The following is a 9,461-nucleotide window of genomic DNA, read 5'->3' as shown; positions in this document are numbered from 1 at the left end:
AAAGTACAAACACTTTTAGTGTGTTACAAGTGAGCAACAGATGTTTACTCAAATATCGTGGGTGTTTCTCCAGCTCTAGCCAACTCCTAATCTTGAATGCACCGCTAGCTCTAATTCCAATCTAAGTCGAGCTTCAGCCTTGCTCCGGCATCTGGGCGATTAACGTAGTATAGGCGGCGGTGGGGCAGACCAAGTTTGAAAGATGCCGCGCCGACACTCTTGGCTGACCACATTAAACATCTTTACGGACCCCCCAGCCAGACGGAACGAGGGAACCGGGACGACTCCGGAAATGATCGGCTGCTCATAGCAGCGCGCAGCAAACTGAGGCTTCCGTCGCTCTGTCCCTCTCGCACTCACCAAACGTTCTTACGAGTGCGAGAGAGGCAGAGCGACGAATCTCGGAATCAGTCTCCGGCAAAGCCCGGCAAAGAGGGGCAAAAATCAATCGGACCAAGGGCGGAGGGGCCGGCAGAGCGGAAAGAGACAAGCAGACCTCAAACAAAGAGAGAGAAGGCAACGAGACACGGTCTGCTGTCCTTATCCTGACGGTTCAATGTTTCCAATGACGAACATTGATGCCGGCCTGCTTTACGCGGAGTATAACTAGCAGTCATTGTCTGGGCGGGGCGCTCGGAATGAGCGAAAAAAAGAAAAAAGCTGGTCGCAGACAAGCGAGGGGGCGCAAGACATTCTATTGTTGTTTTATGACCTTTGTGTGTTTTCGCAGAGGTGTGTGTGTGTGTGTGTGTGCGTGTAGGTGTTTTTGTGTTGCTGCAACTCTGAACTCTTGCGTCTGAATTCTGCCTATGTTGTCTATGGAATTCTGTCTGCACGGAACACTCTACAAAAAATGTCCTGTCAACGCCGTTAATTTATTACCAATGTTTGCTGTTATGCAATTCACGGCGTTTGCTGTGAACTAGTTCACGGCATTCACTGTGATCTCGGTTACAGTGTTCACTGTGATCTGGCCACAGTAAACGCCGTGAATTGGAGCCTGATTTGCAGTACTTCGGTGCTCAGCGGCGTCAAACTCACAGTGTTTACTGGGGACTACATCACAGTGAACACTGTAACCGACATCACAGTGAATGCCGTGAACTAGTTCACAGCAAACGCCGTGAATTGACCTACAGTGAAAACTGGTAATAAATTAACGGCATTTACAGGACATTTTGGTTAGAGTGAAAAGGGATGCAGGTTGAGCGAAAAGAACAAAAAGAGCTGGTCTAAACCCTAAAAATACAATGAAATGTCAGAATACATTCCATGAAACGTCATAATATCTCCCTGAAAAAATCAAGACTGCAATGAAACAATTGTTGCAATTCATCGAATTCTTCTATTTTTTTCCATTTTAACTGGACGGTTGGTTGTCATAATACGAAGCCGGTAAGTGGAATCTTGCGGTGTTGTCGTTATTTCGTATTGGCGACGCGGATTTGAGCGTGTTGCCGCTTTTCAAGGAAAACAAAGGGTGTCTGTGGAAGGGGGAGGGGGTAACTCAGAGTAAACCCCCTGCAATCTCAGCCCTACGCGAGTTCTGTTCGCAGCCAGCGCTAGCGCCGCCGGACCTTGAAGCCCGTAAAAAGCACATAAAGGCCAGTTGTGGACTGCTACCCCTCACTGCCCCTCACTACCCCTCCCGCCTCAGTAAGACAAATAAAACGCAGTTACGGCCTTTAGAAAGTCCCGTCTCAGAATGACATCTCTAAAACTAAAAGCTTTTTCAGCGGGCCTGCCATATCTCGCCCTTCATTGGCCGGCAGAGGCGTGAGGTGCGAACACACCCTCAGGGAACGTGTGTTCCTCTCTCTCTCTCTCTCTCTCTCTCTCTCTCTCTCTCTCTCTCTCTCTCTCTCTCTCTCTCCTCTCTCTCTCCTCTCTCTCTCTCCCCCTCCCTCTCTCTCTCACTCTGTGTGTGTGTGCAGTGACTCACCTGCTCACATGAGGCGCGTCATTTAAATCAACGAAACTGTTCTCTTTTCTTTCTGCGTTTTTTACTTTGCCTGTATTGCGGAATTCGTTATTTCTATTCTTTTTTTCTCTGAATTTTTAATTCTTTTTCGGCAGTGCTTTATCGCACGCGCTACAGTCCGTGGGGAGTGATCGGTGCGTTTCCCGCACGTATTTTAAACCGCGTAAAGGCTTTAGTGGCACTGCTATGGGATTGGCTGGCCAGTCGGAAGTTTGGTCGTGGACAGGAAAACAGGCCAGGTGTCCACTCGTATCAGCGCGACAGGATTTGCACCCCGCCTGCCTCTGTCCCTCTGTCTCTCTCTGATATAACTTCTGTGTCCGAGACAAAAGGCACATGTCCGCCCTCTAGTTTCCGCACACGCACACACACAGCACCGCGCGCGCGCACACACACACACACACACACACACACACACACACACACGGCACCGCACACACACATGTATTCAAACACAAATACCCACACACGTGCACACACACACACACACACACGCGGGGGCTCTGCTTGCTGTCATGACTGGGTGTAGGTGTGTAAGCTCTCTTCAATCGGACCGTCCATTGGCCCTCGCTCGTGGACATGGAACTGCAATTTACAGGAGCATTTTCATATTTGTTCGAGTAATCGGTTGAAAGCGACCGACCGGGGGTGTGTCGGCGCGCTGTTGTTTTGCTTTGAAGGTCGCTCGGTCGCTCCCTGCACCGTGCTCGTGGCAAACAGTGCCGGGCCGCGTGTTTTGAAACGCGTACTTGCCGGTAAACTGATGGTTTTGGCGCGAATTCACCATGCTTGGGGTCCAGGAAACGAAACAGGGAACTCGGGGGAAATGAAGACTTACTATACTATACTTTACTATACTATACTATACTATACTTTACTATAGTACACTTTACTATACTATACTTTACTATACTATACTCTAAAAGCGCACTGGTGTACCAGAGCACTTGTATACTATACTTTACTATACTATACTTTACTATACTATACTCTAAAAGCGCACTAGTGTACCAGAGCACTTGTATACTAGTGTATACCGAGGTGTATACACTACAGTGAAAATGGGGGACCCTTACAACCGTGTGGGGGTAGGGCCTTCCCTAGTCCTGTCCTGAAGCAACAATGGAGGAACCTTCTGAAAACAAGAGGGAAAGCAAAAATGTTTTTAGGTACATAGCAAGGGTCGTTTGAGCAGATTCAGACCATAATCTGAGAGAGAAGTTGGCTCTGAATAGCACTGTATGCACCTACTGTACCGCGGCCCGCCACGGAGCCGAAAACGAGCCCCAGCGCAACAACTGTGAATAATAGTGGGAGGCTTTTTGGCGTCTGCCGGCAGGGGGCGCTGCGCTGCCTGGCGCTGCAGCGTGCGGCTTTCCCTGTGTAATTGTGGCGCCATTTCAGGCCAGGGCTGCCAACCGCCGTGAGTTATGACCATTCTCCAGGAGTGCCAACATTCGTCACTCATTCTGCGTACACTGCGGGATGTGTGTTTGCGCGCGGGACCCCCGGACGACTTATTAATGTAGTGGCGCGGCGACACTCGTCACCCGATGAATGGACGAATGCGACGAAGGAAAGGTCGAGTGGAGGAATGAGGCGGTGAATGAACAACGAACTCGGGCACACCACGCGTGTTGGCGATGGTCGCGCGGGAAAGGGTATTGTTCGGCGAATTAATTAATTGGCTGAAATGAAGGGCCGTAAATTCAGTGGTCGCGAAGCCCGCTGTCACTGTAAGTTTGCGGTGGCGTGGCCGCGGTGGGCGCGCGCGCCGGGTCTCGTCCGCAGCGGCCCCCGATGCAAAACCACGGCAAGATGGTGTTCGAACGCGTCGACGGCTCCCGCGGAAAATCCGCCCTCGGGACTACAGTCCACAGTGGGCCAGAAGACCGGTGGAGGTGGTCAAAATCTCAAACACGTTTTGAGCTCCAGACTCGCTACATGGGGCTCAAATCGAACGTGTGACCGCACCAATGGATTGCTCTCTGAACGAGGAGCGTTAGGTTCGAGTCCTGTTTAGCGACTCTGGAGCTCAAAACGCGTCCAGAGTTTAGGCCGCCTTGCACGTCGTCGCGATTCGCCTTAAACTGGTCTAGTGATAAATAAAACGCACCCCTTTCTTTTCGGGCCGGCAGCAGTCAAGACCGGGTAGAATTCATTGCGGCTCAATCATGTCTCAACTGCATCTCGGCCTCCCCTTTCGCTCTTTTCATTTTTTCTTTGAACGGCTCTCTCTCTCTCTCTCTCTCTCTCTCTCTCTCTCTCTCTCTCTCTCTCTCTCTCTCTCTCTCTCTCTCCCCTGTGTGAGTCGGTTCGCCCAATTCAGGCCACTCGATCTGTATGAGGAATGAATGGCCGGGCATTGATCGCTGGTCCTTCCCCTCGAATGCGCTGCCATGATTCATACCACGCGGCCCGTTGGCCACCTCGCTCGCGCCCCCTCGCCGCCCTCGCTCCGTCTCGCTCGCACCCGTGCGGAACGGCCCGCGAGTGCGAGAGAGACAGAGCGACGGCATCAGTGTGCTGGCGCGGCATTCAGGAAGTCGCGGGCCATTCAGTGTTGTGGAATTATTGCGGATCATGTTTTGTGCAGGGCGCCTCGCCTCGTCTTGGGCGCAGCACAGTGGGCCAGAAACCGGCGGAGGCGGCCAAAATTCTAGACGCGTTTTGAGCTCCAGAGTCGCTAAATGAGGCTCGAACCGACCGTGTGACCCCACCAATGGATTGCTCTCCGGACAAGGAATCCATTCGTGGGGTCAGACGTTCGGTTCGAGTCCTGTCTAGCGACTCTGGAGCTCAAAACGCGTCTAGAATTTTGGCCGCCTCCGCCGGTTTCTGGCCCACTGTGCGCAGCCAGCCCGGCCGCTTGCAGCGCACTGCTAGACTGATTCCGAGAGTCGGTCTCGTCGCTCTGTCTCTCTCGCACTCATGGGGCGTCCCGTACGGGTGCGAGAGAGACAGAGCGACGATAACGACTATCGGAATCAGTCTGCTGGCCGACTCGGGGAGGCGAGGCGATCGCCGATATCGGGCCCATCATTCCGCCAGTTTTCATCCCCAGACAGCGCTGCCACTGTGGCAGTCTCTCTCTCTCTCTCTCTCTCTCTCTCTCTCTCTCTCTCTCTCTCTCTCTCTCTCTCCCGCACCCTCAGGGCGTCCCGAAGGTGTGCGAGAGAGACGGTTACTCTTTGCGGGTGGAATCGTCCCGTTGGCTGGCCTGGCTTGCGGAGACGGGGGCAAGAGTCTCTGTCCTCCTCGCGGCCAGACTTCTGCTCTCGATTCCCTTTCTGCAAGCAATTTTTGACGGGGGAATACCAATCCGCATTTGTTTTTCGGATCAAACGGAACGGTTTAGGAGACGCAAAACAACACGTCCTCCTACGGAAATTTAGAACAAGACAAAAAATTACAAAAAGGGACAAAAATTAAGGATCTAACAAAAGACCTCAATTTCAATAATCACTTTTAAAAATTGTGTAAATTGAAAACGCTCTGGCTTTGGGACAGTTTCTTCGCGTCTCTGCCCCAAGACGTCGCACCGTTTCGAATCAAGCTCCCGAGCAGCGCGGCGCGTGGCCCCGCGGTGCCCCTTCCCTGGATGGGGGACGCGGCAGGGCAGGGCAGGGCCGCCGGGGGGAGGGAAGCAGGCCACTGCAAGTCGAACCGTTTGCTGCCATTGCTCTTAAATACCCGACAATGATGGAAATGGTCCGCGTCTTGCTGCCCCGGGGAGGCTGCCTGCCCCGTCTGGCTCGGCGCAGCCAAGGCCTCATTTCACACATTATGCTCATTATCATGTTCAGCCATGCACAGTGGGCCAGAAGACTGGTGGAGGCGGCCAAAACTCTAGACGCGTTTTGAGCTCCAGAGTCACTAAAAGGGGCTCGAACCGAACGTGTGACCCCACCAACGGATTGCTCTCCGAACGAGGAATCCATTGGTGGGGTCACACGTTCGGTTCGAGTCCTGTTTAGCGACTCTGGAGCTCGAAACGCGTCTAGAGCTTTGGCCGCCTCCACCAGTCTTCTGGCCCACTGTGCCATGCTGGGGTCCGTCCCGTCCCGGCCGGTCTGTCCCGGCTGACTGGCGAGCCACCCTCGCCCTCGCGCACCTCTCGGGCCGCATTCCCGTCGGGCACATTATTTTTCTGACAGTGGCGCGGCGTTTCTGGGCGTTTCACGCTTGGGCATCGGCGCCGCTAACTGCGGGGCCCGCACTGCAAGACGCATTGAAGGGCGTCTTGTCGCGATCGAACGGCTCGCGCCGGAATGCGAAAGAGAAGAAAAATGGGGCGGACGACAGAAACACGGTAAAAATAGCAGCAAAGGGGAGACAAGGGGACGGCGACGGTGTGCTGCATGGCGCTCCGATGACGCCCGGCACGCCACTGGAGGGGCCTAACCTCGCACAACGCAGTTGAATCGCCGTCATCGTCATCATCTTTATCTTCATCTTCATCCTCATCATCAATATCACTACTATCATCACTATCATTAATCATTATCATCACTTTCAATATCATCACCATCAATGTCATCATCGCCATCAAAATCGCCTTCACCATCAATATCATCATCATCATCATCATCATCATCATCATGAAAATTAATATCACCATCAATGTCATCATCACCATCGATGTCATCATCACCATCGATGTCACCATCACCATCAATGTCATCATCACTATCAATAAACATAACCATCACTGTCATAAACAATAATAATAATAATAATAATAATAATAATAATAATAATAATAATAATAATAATAATAATAATAATAATAATAATAATAATAATAATATAATAATAATGATTGAAACTGAAACACTAAATAACAGTCCAGGATGATTTCCGCGCACGCGACCCCGCCACTGTTTGTGAAACGTAAGCCCGCGAGTCTCCTAATTCTGCTCCTGGACGCTCTAAAGCCGCTGCCGCCGGGGCGAGCCCCACGCAGCCCCACGGCCCGACCCCACGGCGGGCGGGCAGGCACGAGGGCAGGCACCCACACGACTCCATCGCCAACTAATTCTCCGGACCGGGTCCAGATGTGGCTCGAATTATTAGCGTGTGCTGAGGTCGCTCATGCCAGTGGGGGTGGCTGCCTGTCTGTCCGCCCGTTTGCCCCTCTGTCTGTCTGTCTGTCTGTCTGTCTGTCTGTCTGTGTGCGGGGTCCTTCCGTCCGACCGACCGCCCCGCCCTCATCCAGCCTGGATGATGGGCAAAGTTGGGCGAAGGGAAGGGGAGACGATTTTAATACGAAAATTGTCGCGAATTGAGAGCCGAGGGGAGGTTATGCCGACCTCAGCGGGCGGTGGAGCGAGCGGAGCGGGCGGAGCCGCACTCGACATTTCCGCTCGCAATGTGGGCCTGCCCCGCTTCTTCTTCTTCTTCTTCTTCTTCTTCTTCTTCTTCTTCTTCTTCTTCTTCTTCTTCTTCTTCTTCTTCTTCTTCTTCTTCTTCTTTTCACCTCATCCTCTCTTTTCCTCTCCTCTTTCTTCCTCTCCTCTTTCTCTTCCTTTCTCCCCTTTCTCTTTCTCTTTCTCTTTCTCTTTCTCTTTCTCTTTCTCTTTCTCTTTCTCTTTCTCTTTCTCCTCCTTTTCTCCGCCGCCTTGACCGTGCCGGCCAACGCAGCCGCCCGGCAGCGCTGCAGGCCTGCAAGACACGGGTGTGTCACGGTTGCCTACCTGCCAGGCGTCCGGACTAATGGTACGCGTTCCCGTCCATCTTTCTCCTTTCGTGGCGAACGCACCATGACGGCACACACGCACACACACACCACACACACACGTGATCTAAAGAGAATAAAGAAGCGCACTGCCTCCCCAGTGTCCACACTGTCCGGCCGAGCAGCGCGCCGCCACCCCTCGCGGGCCAAGATTTCAGTGACAACTGATATTGTGTGATGTATCGGCTCCGAAAACATGCACGGTTAGTTTCCGAATCCCCGGAGGGCGTCGGGGCGGCGCGGGTCGGAGGGCGGCCGCCCTTTGTAAGTGTACCGGAGACTGACCCTTCGCCCGCCTGGCGCTCGCTCGGACCTCTTGGCCGGTGCCGCCGCGCCCCGGCAGCGCCACTCCCCCGATTTTTATTTTTTGATGAAAAAAGGGAAACTGAACTCCTCGGGGACCCGTTGGTCACTCCCCTCGACCCGCCGTCACCCATCTAAACGCCTCGACAGTTTACGGGTCTCCCCGGCCCGGCCGCCCCTCCCCCCACCCCCTCCCTTTCCAGCACCCGCGACGGCTCCGTTCCAGCGGTAGCCTCCGCTCTCTGTCTCACCTTAATTCTTCATTTCTACATTTGGTACTTTCTTCAGTCCCATACTACGCAATGCACAAAAAAATCATATTTTAATAAGAATTAATTTTAGATGTGTGTCTTGATAATAAGAAAACGTTTCTCCAATCTTTGCCTTGTGTCTTTTATGACTCTCTTGATTGGGCTTTGCGAAAATTGAAAATAGCTCCGAAATCAAAGGTCTCCCGAGGTCGTACGTGTGCCCACACACACAACAAACACACAACACAACACCACACACCCAACACACACAACAAAAAAAACACTCTCACACACAATACAGCTCTCTCGGCTCGGTGGCCTTCGCGAAAAAAAATTTTCTTCTGCTGCAGCGGTCCGGGGGCCGGCGGGCTCACACCCCCAGCGAGCGGCCGCGAGGGGGCGTGCCCTGGTCAGTGTTTTGATGCGGTCCCGGGGGGGACACTACTAGTAAAATTTCCTCACATATCATGTAATGCGGACTGCAGGACGACGGGGAGCGCCGCCAGCGCCAGCAGACTGATCCGAGAGTCGTTTCGTCGCTCTGTCTCTCTCGCACTCACGAGGCGTGCCGTACGGGTGCGAGAGAGACGGAGCGACGAACAACGACTCTCGGGAAACAGTCTGCAGGGCGCGGCGGCGCGTAAAAATGTCGCCAAAGTGCGCGCCGAGGAAATTACGGAGATCGAGTCCAGCGCCTCCGTCGTCGCCGTCGTGGTGGCCGTCTGGGAGGAGGCCGCCCCGTCGCACAGTGGTCAGAAGACCAGGGGGTCAAATCCCGGGGAAACCCGCGTTTGAGCCCCCCAAAATCGCTAAATGGGGGTCGAACCGAGCGTGTGACCCCCCCCAATGGGTTGCTCTCTGAACGAGGAATCCCTTGGTGGGGTCACACTTCTTCGAGTCCCGGTTAGCGACTGGAGCCAAACGCGTCCAGAGTTTTGGGCCCCTCCACCGGTCTTCTGGCCCACTGTGCGGGAGGAGGCCCCCCCCCGTGCCGCGTCGCGCACCGTGTCGCCGCGGACGCGACAAATTTTTGGACCCTAATGGAAATGCAGCCCCAAAACAAACCTGTTTGCGCACCTCGGGGACCTCGGGCCCCGCTAGGAACCCCAGGACACCGCCGCGGAATGCAAAAAAAAGGCGCCAACGGTGGGCCCCCTTGGTTTTTTTTCGTTGGTGGCGGTGTGGGCCC

The sequence above is a fragment of the Thrips palmi genome, unplaced genomic scaffold (assembly GCF_012932325.1).
Source record: "Thrips palmi isolate BJ-2018 unplaced genomic scaffold, TpBJ-2018v1 HiC_scaffold_6, whole genome shotgun sequence".
Lineage (NCBI taxonomy): Eukaryota > Metazoa > Arthropoda > Insecta > Thysanoptera > Thripidae > Thrips > Thrips palmi.
The sequence above is the reverse complement of the archived record's forward strand: the minus strand, read 5'-3'. Positions refer to the sequence as shown.